The sequence below is a fragment of the Chrysochloris asiatica genome, unplaced genomic scaffold (assembly GCF_000296735.1).
Source record: "Chrysochloris asiatica unplaced genomic scaffold, ChrAsi1.0 scaffold00010, whole genome shotgun sequence".
In the NCBI taxonomy this organism is placed as follows: Eukaryota; Metazoa; Chordata; class Mammalia; order Afrosoricida; family Chrysochloridae; genus Chrysochloris; species Chrysochloris asiatica.
In genome coordinates, this window is record NW_006408528.1 from 7,380,220 (window position 1) to 7,401,900 (window position 21,681).

Consider the following 21,681-nt stretch of genomic DNA (forward strand, 5'->3'; position numbering starts at 1 on the left):
GTTCCAACTCACAGCGACCCTGTACAGGGTTTCCAAGGCTGTAAATCTTTATGGGAGCAGAAAGCCTCATCTTTCTCCCACAGAACAGCTGGTAGTTTTGAACTGCTGGCCCTGAGGTTCACATTAGTAACCACTACTCTACCAGAGATCCTTTCTTTATTATAGTTCTGTATATTTTCCACTGTGCAAAATATGTAACAATAATAATTAATAGAAAAAGAGAGCTTTTCTACATCATTTTATCACAGCATTTATCTGATGTAAATACATGATCAAACTTGTGCATGCCAATTAAAGAGAAAGAGAAAAATCAACACAAAGCATGTGTAATAACCCTAAAATTGCCTTTACACACCTGATTCCTGATTCCAACCAAGTTATCTCACATTCATTTCCAATTACAATAAGGAAAATATGCAGCATGAAAGAGAACATCAAACTCTGACTTCTGACAAGGCAACAGTTAAAATTCATGAAGGCATGTTTTGCTGTTAATTGGCTATCCACCATTAAAAGCCTAGATTTGTGATTCAGAATAGTCACAGCAGGCCTTCACAGATTGGCTAATGAGCTGTCCACTCACTGGCAAGTTCAGCTATTCATCAAGCCCCTGGGTAATTTGAAAGGAGCTCAGGATACCTACAACAGTTCAAGTGGAAAATGAAATCTGAGTAGCCTATAAAGGGGAAATGACACCCTGCCCAAGCTGAAAACGTCTGTTCATTTGGAGTAGATTCATCTAGACTAGTCAAATTGGGCTGAGAAGTTAACTAAATTGAAGGTCTACCCGTGTTGGAGTTTGGTAACATGGCTTCTCACTTAGAAAAGTAAGACTCTGATATGTACCTCAAATCAGTCACCATTGTCTCAGAATGACTTTAGAATGTTGTAAATGAGAGATTAGGGGAATACAGGCTTGTTTATACAGAAGATATAGAATAAGGAGAAGGAATTCTGAAAAATAGGACTGAAATTTGGAGAAGTGAGAGAAGATATTGGAACTGGTAATACTTTTCAGTAACAACTGATGTGATAAATAATCCAGTAAGAGAACAATTCATTAAATGGGTTTTAATCTGAATCTTCCCATCCACATGTCAGTTTTAGACTTCAGGAGGCATGAAACGACACTTAAGTTTAGGAATGTCAGCCGACTGTCATTCTGTCAGAAGTGCAGACAAAAAGTCACTATGTGAAAATCAATAGCAATGGGAAAAAGGCTTTCTTATACATTTATGATGCATAGCACAGCCTGGTGTAATGCATTGAAACAACTAATTTAGATGATGCAGCGTGCTTTGGTCAATGACTTTCAAGCCTTGGTTGGGAATGGTTGCACTGCTAAGGCATTTACAGTTCTAGGTACTTAGCAGAACTCATTTCCCTACATCAAAGAATTCATCCAAAGCATGTTCCTTGAAAACTCTAGTTATGGCAATAATCGGAAAGAGTGGAAAACACCACTGGTTATGCCATACTAGCCACAATAACTGGGACGGTGGTGACTCATGGCCACAGATCTTTCTCTACTTCTAGAATTGAAGGCACATTACACTAAAATTAATCTCTTTTTATCTAAAGTCCACAAGGAGATGTTTCAGTGAGTAGGTAGAATGACTTTGTTATGAAACAATAAGGTAACTGAAACAATGAAGCAGTGATGGCTTTTCCACACTCCAGGGGCCTGTGGGAAAGCCAGGGCAAGGTGCTAAAATCAAGTGACTGTCCCTCTTTTAGTCCAGATCCTTCTAGTCTAGCCTTCTGCTTCCATTAGACAAACAGGAATCTGTTGTGGCTAATGAGCCGATTCCCTCAGCAGCCTAGTCTCACTCTTTATTAGGCTGAGAAGGATGATTTGCAGCCAACAGCTCCTTATCCCCAGGCTTGTTTTTTTTACCATCTCCTCCTCTGCCAACAGGACATTTTGGAGTGCGGTGTCCCAAACAGAGCCTCTTCTCCACCAGGCAGTTGGGCCCAATGGCATAGGCAGTGATTTGAGATGTTGGGGCTTCTGAGAGCACTGGAAGCAGGGAAGCAGACAGCCAGCCCAACAATAGGAGCTCAGACCCAGAGAAGGCCAACCATGGCCTTGCATTGGCTCTGGTACTCATTCAGGGTGACTTTGGACAACCCTCTGTGGCTGAACCACTTGTTTATAAAATGAGGATGATCTTCTCGCCCTCACTGGGCAGTCGGGGAATTAGGTATAAAATCATGGATATGAAAGTACTTTGAAAAATGTTCACTCATAAAAACACGGCATTTTAGAAGGACTTTGGAAATCATTTAGTGACACATCTTATTGCAGAGATGAGGAAACAGTCCACAAGTGGTTAAATGACTTGAACGAAGTCAAGCCGAAGCAGGGCTACTACATAAATCAAAGCACACTTATTGCTAATTAGTACAGTATAATGTTAGCTGTTACTATTTTACTTAGTGCAACCAGTATTTTAATTGTTGTTGTTTTTAATCAGTACAATCTAATGTTAGTAGCAATATATTAATAACCAATTTTTCATTCTCAGCTATACAAGAACATTATCTCATCTATAGAAATAAAAGAAAATAACCAGGGAGGCCAGCAATATATAACAAATGACTTATTGCTATTATATCATAAACATGGTGAAATAATATTTTTTTTAGTATTATGGCCACTTTGTAAAGCAGCAAAAATAAATAAATAAATACCCATAATCCTTCTTTATCTCAAAAAAAAAAAAAATCAGTGTTAACATAATGACAAACATTTACTATGAGATTATACTCTACATACTGTTTGTAACCAGCTATTTGAAATGAGAAGAATTAAAAGCCCCATCCTACATCTTCTAGAAAGTTTCATCTATAAAGCACATTAGTAATGAGAAATGTGAAAGAAATGTAAAAGGACATTTGGTTTTTTGAGAAAAGGAACATTTCTATGAAAGCTCTTTATCTATTCTCCATGGAACAAAAGAATAAATATAGGTAGCTCAGGAAAAAATAAGTTTAGAAGTGCATCCTCCTATTCTTGAAGGCCATGAACAAATCTGTCCTTCTATTGTTCCATGTCAACTGGAGAATTGTTCTATTGTAAGCAACAAAATGAGTAGCTATAAGTGTTCTGTTGCATTTACGATCCATCTCCAAAGCAATCACTGATTCAGCAGTTCCTACCCCAAATAACAAAACTGAGATATTGTGATTTTTAATATCCATCCTTCTCAAACCTATGTCTCTCCATCCTTCATCTGAACTAGGGGTCAGTTTTATGAGAATATACCTTTTATGTTAATGATGTTCCTGTGACTCAAAGTTTTTAATCCTCACAAATCCTTCTTTTCATAGTGAGAGCTTATTCTATTTATTGTTGCTGTTAGGTACCATCGAATTGGCTCTGACTCATAGTGGTCCTATGTCCAACAAAATGAAACACTGTCCAGTCCTGCACCATCCGCATAATTGTTATATTCGAGACCAGTGTGGCAGCCACGACTCTACTTATGAATTCCCTTAAATGCAGAATGCTGCCTCATTGGCCTAATCACCTTAAAGAGTAGAAATTCAAAAATGCCCATGTCCCATTACTTGTTCTCCTTAATACTGAGTCGCTGATCTTGACAGTTCCATATAAATCATTCAGATCCAATTTGGATAAAACCAGACCTGCTGACTAGTTCTGATTTTGAGATAAAAACCCACTGAAAACCCAAATGCCATCATTCTATATCTGACCACTGCCTGATTACCCGAAAAGGAAACCCAAGAATTTCCAATTGGTTGCTCCCTTTTCTGTCCTTGCTTTAACCTCTAGCTCTCTTTCTGAATGAGAGAATTTTGTCCAGATTCCATCCTTTTATTCTGGGTTTCCTGCCATATCGTTCTTTCTTTCTTTTTTTATTTTATTTTTTTATTAAAAAGGTCATTTTTCATCATCCCAGAGGCATAGCTAATAGAGAGGAACAAAGTTCACCATTGTTGGCCCTAGAAACACTGTACGAAAATAGCAGCATTACAAGGTTTTCATGGCAATATGTTGGTAAGATATTTGAAAAAAAAAAAAAAAAAAAAAAACCTTGATAAAAAGTCATGCTAGTAATCTATATGAAAACAAGACTGTGGAATGCACAGACATGGACCTTAAGTGTGGATACTTGCTTCATGATCACTGCCTCACCAACCTCCAGGATTGGTCTGCACCTTCCCCCTGGCCCAGACAGACACCACATCTCCCTCCCCCAGATCTATCTCAGCCCCAACCTGCATTTTTACCCACAAACCTGAAGTTGATCCTAAAAGTCTAAATTTCAAAAGTGGTTCAGCTTTAAACAAAGCATAAATTCCCTGAGAATTCTGGAAACAGTCATATCTTGAATAAAGTAAAATGATTCCAATTTAAGAGAATTTTCCAGATTCAGGATATGCCAGAAATTCTAGCCTGTTGACCTTGACCACATATCAAAAACATCATCTACTTAAATCTCTCTTGTTCTTGGTTCATATGTACTAATACCACTTATGGAGTCCTGGTGTGGCACTGTGGGATAAAGCACTAGACCACCAGGTCAGTTTGAACCACAAGGCCAGCAGTTCAAACTCACCTGCGGCTCCTTGGAAACCCTATACAGGGTTGTTATTAGTCAGAACCAACTTGCCAGCACTTAACAACAACAACAACACTTTTATGTGTATCAAATGATGATAACCCACATTCCAGCAGTTGTGGTGCTGTGTGTTAATGTGCCAGACTGCAAAGCCGTTTGAACTGCAAGGTTGGCCATTCAAGCTCACCAGCTGCTCCTTAGAAACCCTATACAGGGTCGCTATGGGTTGGAACTGACTCCGCGGTACTGAACAACAACAGCAGCAAGGGTCAACGTAGGTTTCTGGTATGTTCCGTCTAGTAATACAAATATAAAACTATGGAAAACATTTAACAATCTTTAAAAAAATTGATTATTTGGAGTATTTATTTTTCTAGAAATAGAAGGAAACGAGAGAAATTATTCCAGGGGAGACCACCTTTGAACCATTTTCTAATTGTAAGTAATTTTATACTAATACAATTAGAATCGTAGCTCAAATCTAGGAATTGAAATTATCATGGCAGTTAAACTATTAGAGAAGACATTACAAATAAAGAAAGAAAAAGTATTTTGAGCTGATCCACAGCAAGCAATACAGAAATTCAACCAGCAGCTTTGAACCCTCAAAGATGAGTGTTAGCTCAGTCTTCCAGGAAAGGTGAACATGTGAGCTCTGGAAAAGTATTCCAGAGCATAATTTCCTGATAAATAGTGAGTGTTTTTTTTTTTTTAAGGTAGCAGGAAATGGATAGATTTTAAAAGTTCAATATCAAAAACCAAACAGAAGATTTGGACTAAATCCAAATGGATTTATATATCCGAACAGACAGTAAGTTTCTGTAAATAATATGGACTAAACCTGAGAAAATGAGATACTATAAAAATAAATGCAGATTGTGGCAAAGATGGTATTATATCTAGCAAAGAAACTTTCAAAAATTAAGTTTAGAATTTCTGAAATTATTTTAAACCTCTTTAATCTTCTCAAAACCAATCTACATCTCCCTTTCAAAATAAACTCCAAGACAAAAATCATTCTTACTTAACTATTTGCTAAGACGTTTGTCTGACTATTATTTATTTTAATGCTGTAGACAACTTCTAGAAGTTCCAGTGATACAGTGGGCTAAGTGTTGGACAGTCAGTGGTTCAAATCCACCAGTCCCTTCCCAGGAGATAATGAGAGAATCTGCTTCTGTAAAGATTTTTACAACCTCAGAAACCCTCTGGGGCCATTCTATTCTCTCCTACAGTGTCTCTAGGAATTGGAATCAATTTGGTGTCAGTGGGTGGGTATACAGACAACATCTAGATTTGATATAAATCATATTCTATATACTATATTCTGGAAAATTTATATTTAAAATTTACTCTATAACCTGATTTTCTTATTTTAGAAATGTTCATGAAAGCAGTATTAAAATATGGTACAAAACACTTGCTTTCTATTTTTTTCTGCTTTATTTAAATGGGATGTGGACAAATCAAATTTTCTTCTCTCTTTTTTATTTTCATGAAATTTATCACACAACCAAGTGCTCAATAAACTTTCTGAATTAACTTCATACAAATTGTGAGCATCTCTACAGAGTGCTATTAATAATGATAGCATGAGACACCTGAAAAACTTGGAAATGGGCTCAAAATAAATAGTAGTACTCTAATATAGTTCCTGGGGTCCTAGTGTGGCACTAGAGGATACGGACTGGGCCTCAAGGTCAGTTTGAACCACTAGGTTAGTGGTTCAAGCCCACCAGCCACTCTTTGGAAACCCTATAAAGGGTCATTATGAGTCCAAACCAACTCAACGGCACTTAACAACAACAACATGAATACATTCCCTAGAAAAAAATTGGCTGGATATTCAGTAACTTCTTTCTTCTAAGAAAATCTACTCAAGATTGCTATTGTAGTTGTTGTTGTGCTGTTGCTGCTAAATGTCCTCACGTTGATTCCAACTTAGAGCAAACCCATACAGGGTTTCTGAGGAGCAGCTGGTGGGTTTGAACTGTTGACCTTGTTGTTCACAGTCCAGTACTGATCCTACAGTACCACACCAGAAATTAAACCAATAAGCTTTCCACTGAGAATGTTTACTATCCTATGTATTCTTGGTTATTCTATTAAGCAATTGGTCTCAATTGCAAGAACCACCAAGCTACTCTATCAAGATCTAAAGATGCTAGAACAATAATTCAACATTTTCAAAAGTAGACTAAAAAGATCCTGGCAGAAGTTTGTGCCCACTCCTTACTCTATAAAGCTGTTTATATAGCTGTTGTCTCAAGCTCATACTTTACAAAAATTAAGAACAAAAAGAGTAAAATATAAGTGAGTCTGCAAAAAGATTAGGGAAGCTCAGGAAATTAGAGTCCTAAGGGAAGTCATAATAAAAGCCTAAGTTGAAAATATATCCGAACAGACAGTAAGTTTCTGTAAATAATATGCCAACTATATGCAAATATATATGATATGGCCTTTGGGAGAATTCTAGAAGAGTCCTCATCACCTGATGCTTCTGTGGTTCTTCATTTCATAGTATTTAGCTACTAAAATCTTTTAATGTGCCAATAAAAATCCATTGACTTTTAAACCAGATTTCACATTGTAATTATCATAAGGCCCAACTTAGTCACATACCACCATCAGGAAAAACATACTAGACAATAAGAGGATTTTGCAGGATTTGCACCCAAATAATATAAAGTATCTATTCAACATTATGTACCAGGCAGTATGCCAAGTGTTTTACATTTGTCTCATTTATATTTGTTTTTGTTAACTATTGTCAAGTTGGCTCTGATTCACAGAAACTCTGAGTAGGGTTTCCAAGAAGCATTTGGTGAGTTTGAACTGCCAATCTTGTGGTAGCAGTCCAGCACTTATCCTATAGTGCCACACCAAGACTCCTTATTTATCCTCAAAACATCACTAATATTATCTCCACTTTACTGTTGCATGAACTATGGCTTAGAAAGATGAAGGAAACTAACTGAGGTTATACCAAGGGGTAGAGCCCATCCTCACACCAGCTCTACTGACTCCAGACCCTGGGGTCATTGCCACTACTCCCCCCTATGCACCAGGGTAAACAAACTGAAATAAAAGTCAATATTCAGATCAAGGTCCCTGGGTGTGCAAACAGTTTGCACTCAATACTTAACAAAAAGGTTGGCAGTTTGAACCCCACCCAGCAGCATCAAAGAAGCAGGTAATCTGGTTCTATAAAGATTACAGCCAAGAAAACCTATGGAGAAATCCTACTCTGTAACTCCTGAGGCCACTGAGTCAGAATCAATTTGACAGCAAGGAGTTCTTTGGGGAACAAAGAATTAAGACTTGCATTTCTTCTAGATCTAAAATTCAGTTTCTTTTCTTTCATTTTTTCTGGGTAATATCACAGGAAATCAGACAAAATCTCTTTTCCCCCACCTCATCTTCCTTTAAAATATATTAAAAAATAAGAATATGTGAATTCATAATGGCCCTTCAAATCTTTATCTAGATGTGAAGCTGAAGAAAAATGGAACCTGAATAGATAGGGACTTCAGCAAATGGTGCAGACACCTTTATTCTCCCAGTCAACGATGTCTACATTTTATTTTTCTGTTCATAAAAAATCATAATTAAAATTATAAAGAGCAGCCTAATCTGTTCCCTCATTTTACTGCCTCCATACATCACTGGTTCTGCTGACCTAATAAAAAAAGCTCATCTCTCCCATATCAATGGATGTACCAAATCGCTGATTAGCTAGGGTCCATTTTGTGTACAGACTAGCATCGTGTTTAATATATCAACTCCATTAGCTGCTTAATGCCATTTCCAAGATTTAACAAAGCAAATTCAAAACGCCATTCAGCAAACTTCCTGACAATATAATATCATGGTCCCCCAACCTTGATTTCTCCTAACTCATTAATTCTTTTGTATTTTTTGTTAACAAATTTCAAGTCACTCAGAACAGCCAGTGAGGGTCAAGAGAGTCTAACAGTACCAAATGCCCTGTACTGCACTTATTTCACAGGTCATTTCATTAGGAATGGCCTGAGTGAATTGAAGCAAGTGGAAGAAATCACAATAAGATTCTCCCCAAACATTCTAAGAACAACTCACTGAAATTGTCCTGTCCATTCCATTGGAGGGTTTGAAATGGATGGGGCAGGGAAAGGAGATACATGCCTTCTTCTTCAAGGAAAAGCAGTCGCCAGCTTTGTTAATAGCATGCCAACGCAGTCATTTCTGCTCATGGGCTGCTGAAATCCCCAGGAGAGGCACATTATGTGACATGGAGCCAGCTATTGCTGAGTGAGGTCTAGGGAATAATTAGAAAGCAGGCATTTTGACTTTTAAATATTCTACTGTCTTTAAGTGGTTTAAATAATTCCTAAACATAAGTGCCACCAGGGAGAGCAGTGTCAGCAGCAGAAAGGATGTTGCTGCTAACAGCCAACAGCTGGAAAGGGACTGTGACAATGCCCCCTGCTTTGCAATCCTTTCCTTGTACCCTGCACGACTAGCTTGAGAGTCTAATAGCACAATGTGGGAAATGAGAGCTCATCTATCTGCTTGTCAGGAGCACTACAGGCATCCCACATACAAGACTTTCCAGGTCGACCCAGGGCTTAGCTGGACCATGACCTAAAAGAAAGCCTTTCAGGGGTGAGAGACCGTCTATGGTAATTAATCCTCTCTGAGGTACAATTCCCAATGTCACCTGAATATAGAAGACCAAGCAGGAAATTCCACAATTCTAAATACTTTGAATAGATCACAACAAAAAGGGGCTACAGCTGAAACTCCAGAGGAAAATCAAATCTTTCTTCCATGATAATCTTCTGGGTGCTTTAATTGGATTTCACCAAGGCTTTTCCTCCAAACCAAGATCTTCATTGTGCAATGGAAGGTATTTCTCTTCGATTCGAAGAAGAATCCCCTTGTTATATCTTTGACTGTTGTCCTTTCTGTTATAAATACAATTCCTGTTGTTGTTTAGTGCCATCAAGTTGGTTCCGACTCACAGGGACCCTGTATAGGGTTTCTAAGGAGCAGCTAGTAGGTGTGAACTGCCACCTTGCGGTTTGCAGTCCAGTGCTTATCCTACAGCGCCACAGAAGGCACACACAATTCCTACTTAGTGTTTCTTCACTAATTCCTGTATCCATCACTCACTCTTTTTTTTTCAATTTTGTTGTTCTTGAGAATATGCACAACAAAACATAAATCAATTCAATCATTTCTATGTGTACAATTAATGATATTGATTACAGTCTTTGAGTTGTGCAACTATTCTCACTCTCATTTTCTGAGTTTTTCTTCCACGATTCCCATAAACTCACCGTCTCCTAAGGTTCCTATCTAATCTTCAGAGTTGCTGTTGCCATTTTGATCCCATATAATTCTTTTAAAAGTACAATGTTCAAGGCATTATTTTACTAGTTTAGCTAAACTGTTGTTTGGTTTTAAAGAGGAATTCTGGGGATATTTTTGGTTTAAGTTTTATAGATTATCATAGGGCAATAACTTCAGGGGTTCATCTAGACCCCATTGCTCCAGAAAGTCAGGAGTTCGTGAGAATCTAAAATCCTCTATTCATCTCTTAATTGGTCTCCATCCACTTTCTCTTCCATCTGCCCTACACAATATTGCCAGAATAACTTCTCAAAAGAAACTTTGATTGTATCTCTCCTCTATGCAAAAAATGTCAAAAGTCCAACATCTAAATGACTTAGGCTAACTTTATGAACCTCCGTAGCATGTGCATATGAATCCTTCGCAATAAATTGTGCCAGCCTTACGAGAAAGAAATTAACTATTTGAATTCTCTGGAGGGTAAGAGACTTTCAGATAAACTTCAAATAAACTTTCAAAGGCCTTCTTTAAGGATAAGAAAAGAAAACTACATTCATTATACATCTACTTTGTGCCTCTCACACCATGAAACTCTTGAACAATCCTTGTTTCAGTTTGGGTACCCTATATTTTAGCAAATGAGAAATTGAAGCCCAGTCATTTTCCCAAGTCATATTAACAGAGCTAAGATCAAATCTAGATCTGCTTGAGTCCTACAATAAAATAAGTCAAATTATTTTCAGAGTTCTTATAAATATGCAAAGGACTGCTTTTATATAAAGAGGATTCGCTTTGGCCACAAACATATAAGAACAGCATTTGAAGGACTGACATTTGAATTCTCTCTAAAGGGATGGATTCGGCCTCAACAGACAAATGGCAAGGATGGAGGCAACAAAGCACTTTGCATTAGATTGCAAGGCTACAAGCTGGTGGTTCAAACCCACCAGTGGCTCCTCAGAAATGAATCAGTTCTTAATGGATTGCTATGAGTGGGAACCGACTAGATGGCACTTAACAAGAACACCAACAACAATGACATTTAACAACAACGACAAATCTCAGAAGATGTGTTGGAGCCGTACTATGGTGAAAAGACTACAAGCATGAAACTCTGCTTTGAAGGTCAAGTTGAGGGATTTAAAATTTATCTGGTGGGAAACAAATAATTTGAAAGAGATACTCTTTAGAGAAGAAATTTATAAAACTGGAGGATGGGTTCAAGGAATAAGAAACTGAAGTTAACGGAGATAAGGTGGACTTTCCCAATAGGTCTAGAAAAAAGGTCTAGTGAGGGCTAGGAAAGAAGATGGAATCAGACATGACTGAGGTTGAATTGCTAATATCTGGCAACTAATCATTATAGAGAAAAGGAAGAGGGAAGAGCAAAGAGCATTAAGAGGTGTCAAATCTGATAGATACCCTGGGAGCTTGAAGAGGACACTAAGATCGGGAACAAAGGAAAAAAGCAGGCATAGGAAGAAGGAGGAGGAGGAAAGTTTCTGGAAGATATCATTTTGAGCCAAAGAAGTGACTAAAAATATTAATTTGGAACTACAAAGAAAGGTTCAATGGTAGGAGATACCAAAGGTTCAGTTGTGGTGGTGGTATCTGTTCTGGAGTTGGTTACAAATCAGAAACCCTGTGTAGGGTTTCAGAAGTTGTAATCTTCATGGAAGCAAAAAGCCATTCTTTCACTGAGCAGCTGTTGGAGTTGAACAGCTGGCCTTGCGGTTAGCAACCCAATGTATAACCCACTATGCTACCGGAGTTCCTTGCTCAACTGTGGAAGAGTGCAAGTAATATAGCAATAATATTTGTTGTTAGATGCTTTCAATTCAATGCCAACTCATAGAGACACCATGTGAAATGCTCCATAGGGTTTTCCTAGCTTAATTCTTACGGAAGCAGATAGTCAAATATTTTTCCTGTGGAATAGCTGAATGGGTTCCAACTACCAAGCTATTGGTTAGCAGTCAAACACTTAACTGTTGCACCACCAGAATGCTCACAAAAAACGTAATCAGCACTTATTATTAATTTTTTATTAATGTTTGGTAAGATGGAGGGTCAGAGAAAAAGAGGAAGACCGCAACGAGATGGATTGGCCAGGAGGCAGCATCGATGGACTCAAGTGTGGCAACAGTAGTGAGGTTGGCCCAGGATCGGACATTGTTTCATTCTGCTGTGCATAAGGTTGCTATGAGTCAGTGCCGACTCAATGGCACCTAACAACAACAATAACAATTATTAATTACCTAGTTTCTGCCAGGTACTATGCAAAACCCTTTATATACTCATTTATTCCACAAAACAAACCTGAAGAGCAGATAATATTATCAGTTTACAGATGAGGAAAGTGAAGAAAATGTATGTGACTAAGCTAAAACAATCTGCAGGAAAAGAAAAAAAAATGGCTTTAAGTTCATGAGCAGTGCCCAGCCTCACTCAACGTTAAATAATGGTATATTTATAAAGTATCATGTGGTATTCTCTCCAAGATGTTAACTTAAAAAGAAAGGAGTTGCAGTGTGTATAATACATTTCCATTTGTTGGGGGTGGTTCCCTTCTTTCCTTTCCCTTTTTTTATTTGAGGGGAAGTTCCCAATGGTTTGTTCCAATGAGAAAATCAATTGTTTCCCTTTCCATTTGTGTTTTAAAAGAGAAAAATACATTTCATTATTTAACATTTCAGTGGGTATGAACTACTTATTTAAAAATATTTTCTTTAGCCAAATGTACATCTGAGGGTTTAGAAGATAGCCATAAGTATAAACAACCAATGAACCATATGACACACGAAAATGAGTGCCAAAATACCATGTTGAACAGATGCAAATACAAATCCATTTATTCTTATCAGGATTTCAAGGCACTTTATCCACTTCCTCATTAATTATATACCCTACTGGCTCATTTTGTTCATATTTCAGCATTACAGAAAACTGTGATCAAAGTCACTAGGCAAGCCAGGAATATTGCTAGAGGGAAACATAGATCTTGAAATTCCTAGTCCAGGATCACTCATTCTCCTTTTCTCATTTTCTTAAGTCACTTGTCCTGGAGGAAACAATGCCATGTCCTTTACCCCTAACAGTCCCTTCTCAATGGCCACTTTTCATACATTCCCACCTCTTGCTAGCTAAGCACCTGTAGCAAAATAAGTACATCATTTTCCAACTAAACTCTGGCCTGACTGGCACAATATCATAGTGGGTCTGAAAATATTTCTGAAGTTGTATAAAACTCAACATTCATTGTTTTTGCCTAATTAATATATTTTATTCTGGTATCACCATCCTTAATTTCATTTAAAGGATCACTTCCTCCTTCAGTCTCAAGTCATGTGGTTTGTGAGGCTAAATTCAAGACTAAGCATGGGCCTCAGATCTGACTCATTCACATTCTTCCATCCCCACAGCTACTGTAAGTTCAGATAATGGACTCAGAAGCTAAATCAAACCATACAGAATCAATGTGTAGCTGGAACGAAATTGAGAAAATGGTGGCCTACTTCTGCTGGGATTGTTAAATTGTTCATATATAAATTTGGTGTGGCTGATACCAATCATGGAATCAAGATGGGAATGGAGGAGCTAACTGAGAATGAGGCCCAAAACAAAAGAAAACACAACCAGATTTCAAATAGAGAGTCCTTGTAATGTTGCTAGAACACTGTGCTTTCCTGAAAGATTTACCTCTAGACTTACTAATTGTATGAGCCAATCAATCTCTGTGTTTGCTTTAAAAATGAAGAATGTCCAGGGCTACAAAAGAGAAATTAGTCTATAGAACAACTGACTTAAATAAGAGATTTAAATGAAGTTGGACAACAACAAACTGGCACACTAGAATGTCCTTTCCAATTTTGACATTACAACTGAAAAAGAGACATTTGACCAAGCAATTCCACTTCTTGTAACTGATCCAAAGCAAATACCTGGATAATTATCCATTGACACATAGATAAAAAATACAGTGAGAAAAATAAGGAAAAGAAAACAGAAAGAAAGATATTCATCTCAGCATTTTTTCATAGAAAAAAAAAAAAGGGAAATAATTTAAATGTCTGTCAACAGAGAACTGGAAGAAGTTGAGCATAGTAGATAACAATCTTCTGAAACTCAGCGATGTCATTTACTAGTTAGATAACCTTACTTGGCCTATCTGTCCCTCAGTTTTACTTCTATAACGTGAAGACAGTAATAGCACCTATGCCATAAGGTTGTTATGTGCATTAAATGAGTTAATGTTTGCAAACTGCCTGGAACAAATACAAGCTTTTATTAGATAATAAACTATGAAATATCTATAGACAAAAACAATGTGGGCATTATGAAGAGTCATGCTTTAAAAACAAAAACGAATGCTGATCTATATTTATTATCTTGATTTGGCAAGTATCTATTACATGTAAGTTCCAAACAGTTCATAGAGAATGATAACATTTATGCTAACTGGTTTTTGAGTAGGAGTATATGTGTGGAATTTTCCTGTGCAAATTGTGTTTTTTAATAATAAGCATATATAGTTGTTGGGGTCCTGGTGTGGCACAATAGACTAAGCACTGGACTGCTGACCTCAAAATCAGTGATTCAAACTCAACAGCAATTCCTCAAAAGCCCTTGATAGGGTCGCTATGAGTCAAACTTGACTTGACTTTGAAGGCACTTAAGAACAACAATAACAACATTATACTGTTCTTAGCGTAGTGGTTACGAATCGGGCTGCGAACCTTAAGGTCAGCGGTTCGAAACTACCAGCTGCTCCGCGGGAGAAAGATGAGGCTTTCTACTCCCGTAAAGATTTACATCCTCGGAAACCCTATACAGGGTCGCTATGGGTCGGAACCGACTCGGTGGCACATAACAACAACAACAACAAGAGTCCTTGAGTACGTAAATGGTTACTGAGCTATCTGCTAACCAAAAAGTTGGAAATCTGAGTGCCCTTAGAGGCACCTCAGAAGAAAGACCTGTCAATACACCTCCAAAAACGTAACCATTAAAAAATCTATTGAGCACTGTTCTACTCTGAGGTCTCCATGAGTCAGAATCAACTCAGCTGATTGAGATATTGTTCTGAGAGTCACCAAAATAATAAAGCTATTTGGATTTGGGTAAAAATTCAGTGACCAGGAATATATTCTTTATATTAATAATAATATCTCCAGAGTTTCTATAAGACATTCTCTGGTTTCCCAGGGATCTAAATTCTTTTCATTTGCCTTTCCCTTCTTTTCCCTTAGAACTTGGTAGTAGAGATGCCAAAAGTCTCACAGATTTCATAATGGGATTTTATGTATACTGTCCACCCATACTCTTCCTCCTGAAATTTTTTTCTACTCTCTCCACTCCAATTCAGTACTTGCTATTGTTGTTATTGTTGTTGTTAAGTGCCTTTGAGTCAGTTCCAATTTATAGCAACCCAGTATAGTGTTTCCAAGGAGTGGCAGGTGAGCTTAAACCGCCAACCTTGCAGTTCAAAGTGACCTAGCAGTCCAGCGTATTAACCCACAGTGCCATACCAGGAGTCCAATTCAGTACTTATGCCTCTCCAACATCACACCTTCTTCCAACCTTGGGAACCTACAGAAAGTAAGTTTAAATGACTAGAAGAAAGCTGAAGTCATTAATAGGAATAGCAGGACATGCATATGCATTAATATTTCTATAAGGAAGAAAATGGCAGGGACTCAAGCATGGCAACAGTAGTGAGGTTGGCCTAGGATTGGGCAGTGTTTTGTTCTGCTGTGCATAAGGTCACTATGAGTCGGCACCAACTCACTGGCACCTAAGAACAACAACACATTTATACATTTTTTCCAAATCAAACTGCAAGGACATTTTAACATTTCTAAACTGTGGCATTCAAAGTCATTTTCACTGTTGATGAAACTCTGATTATACTATTGGGCAATTTAATTAATTTTGTGTTTTATTACAGAAGTCCATGATTCTGCCTAAATAGAGTTAAATTGGAATATAAATTGGTTTGTCACATCTCCAAGAATTTCTGTAAGAGGTGTTTGGATTTAGTTTGCAAAATCCAGTAAAGTCTCCACATGATAAAATTAATCATCCTTCTCTCTTATCACTTCATCTGGAATTCAGATAAAAAATGAATACTCATATATTCATTAACCCACTTTGCCTGCAAAACACTAAATTTTTCAGATAAGCATTAAATTATTAGACCACAGAGATGACCCAAGATGCTCATTAAGTTAATTTCTACAAGAAAAAAATAAAATCTGAGAAGATTCAAAGAACAAACAGATCAAAATAAAAAGGTTCCTATATGGTAAAGAAGCTATTTTATGTAATTATAAGTTATGGTTAAGAATACCCCAAGAAAATAAAAGACTTTTTACATTTAATAAAAGGAATGTGTCATTTGCTTCTTCTTAACCTTGTCCCCAAATTGCATTTTCATACCAGAAAGTATGATTCAAACCATTATATAAAGTGGTCCTTCCTAGGACCATCAAGGGAGAGGAGCATGAGCGAAATGTGGGACCCTATCCAGAGAAGCAGCAATACCAGAGATGGAGGCAGAGTTGGTGACAGAGAGAGATAAAGCAGCTGAGGACTCCAGACTCATGGAAAAAGAAAGGCTGTGTGCCGGAGGCCAGGAGGCAGGCTTGCAGAATGTGCTCTACGGTTGTTTAAATAATTATATATTCCTGAGAGTTTTTGTGTACATCAAAACAAACAAAACAACAACAGAGGGAATAGAAGCAAATACTATTGAATGATGATGCATGGAGGGGATTGTAATCATTGCAATGAAATGAAATACGATAGGACCAGTGCAAAATCAATGTTCTCCCATGTAAACTATCACTCAATTCACAATAAAAGCTTAAAAAAAAAAAAAAGTGGTCCTTTCTATCAAGATTATTGGTGGTACAATTAACACACTTGGCTACTAACCAAAAGTTTTTGAGTCAACCCAGCAGCACCTTGGACAAACAGTCTGAGGATCTACTTCTGAAAAATCTGACACTGAAAATGCTATGAAGCACCTGCGACTAACCTATGAAAACCCTATGACATGTTTGAAGTCACCAGAATTGACTCTACAACTGGTTAAATTTGCAATGTCTCACATTTACCACTTATACCACTAAATTACTATAATCTCTCTCGCTCTCTCCCCAACCCTCCATTGATTACAGGTTAAGCTTTTCAACAACTTCTTTAAAGAGCACTTGTAGGACTAAGGTGAGCTTGACCCAAGCTGTACTTTGTTTCCTCATATACATGTGACAGCTGGACAATGAATAGAGTAGACTGGAGAAGAATTAATGCATTTGAATTGTGGTTCTGGTGACGATTGCAGAAAGTACATACCTTAGATTGCCAGAAAAACAAACCAATTTGTCTTGAAAGAAGTACAGCCAGATGGTTTCTTAGAAGTGAGGATGGGGTGACTCCAACTCATATACTTTGGAAATATTATCAGGAGGGATGAGCCCCTAGGGACATCATGCTTGGTAAAGCAGAGAGTCAGTGAAAAAGAGGAAGATTCTCAATGAGATGTATTGACACAGTAGCTGTACCAATGAGCTCAAACACGGGAGAGATTGAGATTGGGCAGGATTGGGCAGTGTTTAACGTAAGGCTGATATGAGTCAGAATCTACAGCATGGCACCTAACAAAAACATTAAATAGTTGAGGAGTCCTGGTGCCACAGTGGTTAAATGCTTAACCAAAAGGTTGACAGTTCAAAACTACCAGCTGCACCATGGAAAAAAGTCTTGTCAATCTGCCCCCTTAAAGATTTTGTTGTTGTTGTTAAGTGTCCTCAACTTGGTTTCCACTCACAGCAATCCTGTATAGGGTTTCTAAGGAGTGATTGGGGAGTTTGAACTGCCAACTTTGTGGTTGAAACTGACCTTGCGGTGCAGTGCTGACCCTTCAGTGCCACACCCTTAAAGAATGTTATTAATTGCCATCAAACCAGTTACAATTCATAGCAACCAGTAATAGCATTTCTGAGGAGCAGCTAATGAGTGGAACCACCGACCTTGTGGTTCAAACTGCTTTGCGGTCCAGTGTATTATTCTGCAGCACCACACCAAGACTCCCAGGAAACCATATAGGTCACTATGAGTTGGAACCAATAGAATAGCACACAACAATATTAAATAGACAAAGACTACAAGCATCATTTTGCAAATATGAAAACTGTGAACTGGTGAAACTGGGTGATTTTTGAGAACAGTTTCTTGTAGTTGTTGTTGTTAAGTGCTGACAAGTTGTTTCCAACCCATAGCAATCCTGTATAGGGTTTCCGAGTTACGGCTGGTAAGCTTGAACCACCATCCTTGAGGTTCAAACTAACTTTGCAGTTCAGCACATTAACCCACAGTGCCACACCAGGACTCCTACGATGGCTGTTTGCCATGGAGTCGCTTCCAATTCATAGTGATCCTGTATAGGGTTTCTGAGGCTGTAAATCTTTATTGGAGCTGAAAAGCTTCATCTTTCTCCCACAGAATGGCTGGTGGTTTTGAACAACTGACCTTGAATTTAGCAGCCCAACTCATAACCACTACACTACCAGAGCTCCTTGAGAAATGTTTAGTGTAGGGGAAATACTGTAGGATTTGACATCAAGAGTCCAACAGTCTATTTCTGGTTCTTCCTGTAAATATCTATGTGATCCTGAATGAGCCACTACATTCTACATCTCACCTTCCTTAGCAGTAAGAGTGGCTATTGTAAAAAGCTATAGAATTTTTCAGCTCCAAATTTTAAGTCTTGTCCAAGACTGAAAAAATCAGTATTAGGATTGTTGTTACAATCCTCAACTTATGATGACCCCATCACAATAAAACAAAGCATTGGCAGTCTTGTGCCATAGCATCAGTTCCAACACATAACGGCCATGTATAGGGTTTCTGAGACTGTTAGTTATTTTGGGAGCAGAAAGCTTCATCTTTCTCCCTCAGAGTAGCTGGTGGGCTTGAACCAATGAACTTGTGGTTCACAGTCTTCAATTTTTCATCCATTCCTCTCTCCATTGCTCAAGCCAATAAGCCCTAAAGTAAAAGTTCCTTGCACACCTTTGTCCATCATTTATTTCACATCAGCACAGTTCTACAGAACAAGAGCAGCACACAAGCATTCACACTAGACCTGAATTACTACACTTGTATTCAGTCTGCACTTACTTCCCTCATTTTTAAAAATATACAAATTCCAATTAAAATAGGACTCACAGAATTAAGTAAAAATGTCATGATTTGAATACACACTGGTCTGGGAACTTTGCCATGGTATTCCATGAGCTGTCTGGCCTTATATAAGTAAATGAAAAGCTCAAGGCTTTGATTCTTGTTTTATACCTTGAAGGAACTGGTCTGTATAATTTCCATATTTCTTATAACTGTAAAAATTTTAAATTATTTTAATCAGTGACAACAAAGATGACAGAAATACCTACTTAAAAAGAAACACATAGGCAAATAAACAAAAAGAAAAAAGAGCCTGGAGTCATAGTTTGGCTCAGTAAGATAAGATAAACTGCTAACCATGAAGTAGGCAGTTCAAACTCACCAGCCATTCCATAGAAAACCTATGCAGGATCACAGTAAGTCTGAACCAACTCATAGCATTTAGCAATAACAGTTTTTGCCAGAAGGCTGAAAAGCAAGGGATGAATATGCAAGTACTTTATGTAGATTCCCACTGAGCCTGCCTCCAAGAAGAACAATGTAGAGAATGCCAGTTGCTATGAGACCTAATGGGCCAATGAAATTGGCTTACCTGGCTCTCAGGCTTCTTTCAACTGTTTTTTTTTTTTAAAAAAAAAAAAAAAAAAAAAAAAACTAAGAGATTTTGGGCAAAGGAAAGCATCCTACCAATGAAAAAAATGGTGTGTAACTAGCCCCTCGATTTTTCAACTATGTTAAGGATATGGTCCACCAGGATGAGCTGTCGTAGACATCATGACTCTTTACTGTAGAGCTTGGAACATGTTCTCCATCAGTGTACCAATTCTAACCCAGGATAGACTAGCCACAGATTGCATCTCTAGATTGTTTTTCTCCCTACCCCTCCTGCCACTTCATTCAGAAAAGAGTTTTCAAACTGCCTGAGAAATTTAAACTAGGCTGGAAAAATGGAGACTTGTTTCCATTTGCATCACTTGTCTGCTCTTGTAAAATGATGGCTCAGCAAAGAATATTTATCTGCTGCCACCAGAAATTAGGTGGAAAAGAAAAGAGGGAATGCCTCTTCCACAGCTAAAGAGTCTTAACTATCATTTCTAAATGTGAAGAACTGTTGTTCTCACATCATAATTTTTAAAAACCCATCTGTTCAACATAAATATTCAACTGAACATCAAACTCCATGACCCTGAGACCAGAAGAACTAGATGGTGCCTGGCTACACTACCAATTGTTCTGAAAGGGATCACATTAGAGGGTCCAGGATAGACTGGGAAAAAATGTGGACCAAAACTCAAAATTATTTTTTTTTAAAAAAGACTGGGTTTCTTGGTCAGAAGAAGACTGAAGGAACCCAAGACTCTGGTCCTGGATCACCTTTCAGATTTGGAATGCAACTCACCCTGTTGTTGTTGCTGTTAAGTGCCGTCAAGTCAGTTCCAACTCATTGTGACCCTGAAGCTTTGATTTCCAAGGAGTGGTTGGTGGGTTTGAACTGCTGACCTTGTGGTCAGCTGACCTTATGGTCCAGTGCTTTATCTTTCAGCACCATACCAGTACTCTGGAACACACCCTAGTAGTCCAATTTTCAGCCAAGCAGTAGGTAGGTATATAAGGGAGAAAATTACACTAGAAAGGTCTGCTCACCATGAAATGGTCAGCATTTAAGATCAAAAGGGCAACATTTACCTAAGGACAAAATTGAGAAGGGATGGGTAAGGAGGGTGAAATGGAAATAGGAACCATAAGAGGAAGTGGATAATTTGTTACATGGTTGTTGTTGGTGGTGGTGTTAAGTGCCATCTAGTCGATTCCAACCCATGGTGACCCTGTGGAGCAGCTGGTGAGCTTGAACCACTGACCTTGCAGCTCAAACGGCTTTGCAGTCTGGTGCATTAATCCACAGTGCCACACCAGGACTCCTGTTACATGGTAGAGGGTTGCAATCATGAGATTAAAAAAGTGTATGGTTTGTTGAATGTCAAACTGATGATATTCTGTTAAACATCAGCAATTCACAATAAAAAGTTTAAAAAATTAAGTTTTTATTGGGCAGTGGTGGGGATGGGAAGTTAGAAATCACTGGCAAAAAATAAGTTGAAAATACAATTCAAAAGCAAAATTTTCTTTCATCAGGGTATACCTTATGAAGAGTAACATGAGTTACATTATAAATTTTATAAAGTCATTTTTTTCTTTTTGCAATTAATTTAACCTGGCTTTGTAAATGTGAATGTATCAAGTTATAGATAATAGAAAAATGGAATAGTTTTGGTTTGGTTTAGTTTTGATTTTGCCTAAAATGAAATAGACCAATTTTTTAAAATTGTGTTTTCCAAGCCTGTCACATACATTTTCCACCATGATACACTGATTCTTGGTATGTCGTGTCTGGCCTGGAAGAGAAACAGATGTCATTCCAATAAGACCTTTGTTTCCTTGAACCTGCAAGTCCATTCATCATTTTTGTCACATGCTGAGCACACACAGCCACTTGGACCAGACTCAAGGTCCTGGAGCCTCTGTGAATTCTAAAGAGATGAGCAGATTATTTTACGAAATTGTGCAAACTAGG

At 37.9% G+C, this 21,681-nt stretch overlaps 1 protein-coding gene and 1 pseudogene across 1 annotated transcript in view; both read right to left on the reverse strand.

The window, feature by feature from the left end:
- Positions 1-21,681, reverse strand: part of LOC102838397 (neurexophilin-1-like) — a 445,955-nt gene that overhangs the window by 400,078 nt on the left and 24,196 nt on the right. The window lies entirely within an intron of this gene.
- LOC102830020 overlaps positions 1-21,681 on the reverse strand; it is a 61,670-nt pseudogene that overhangs the window by 23,266 nt on the left and 16,723 nt on the right.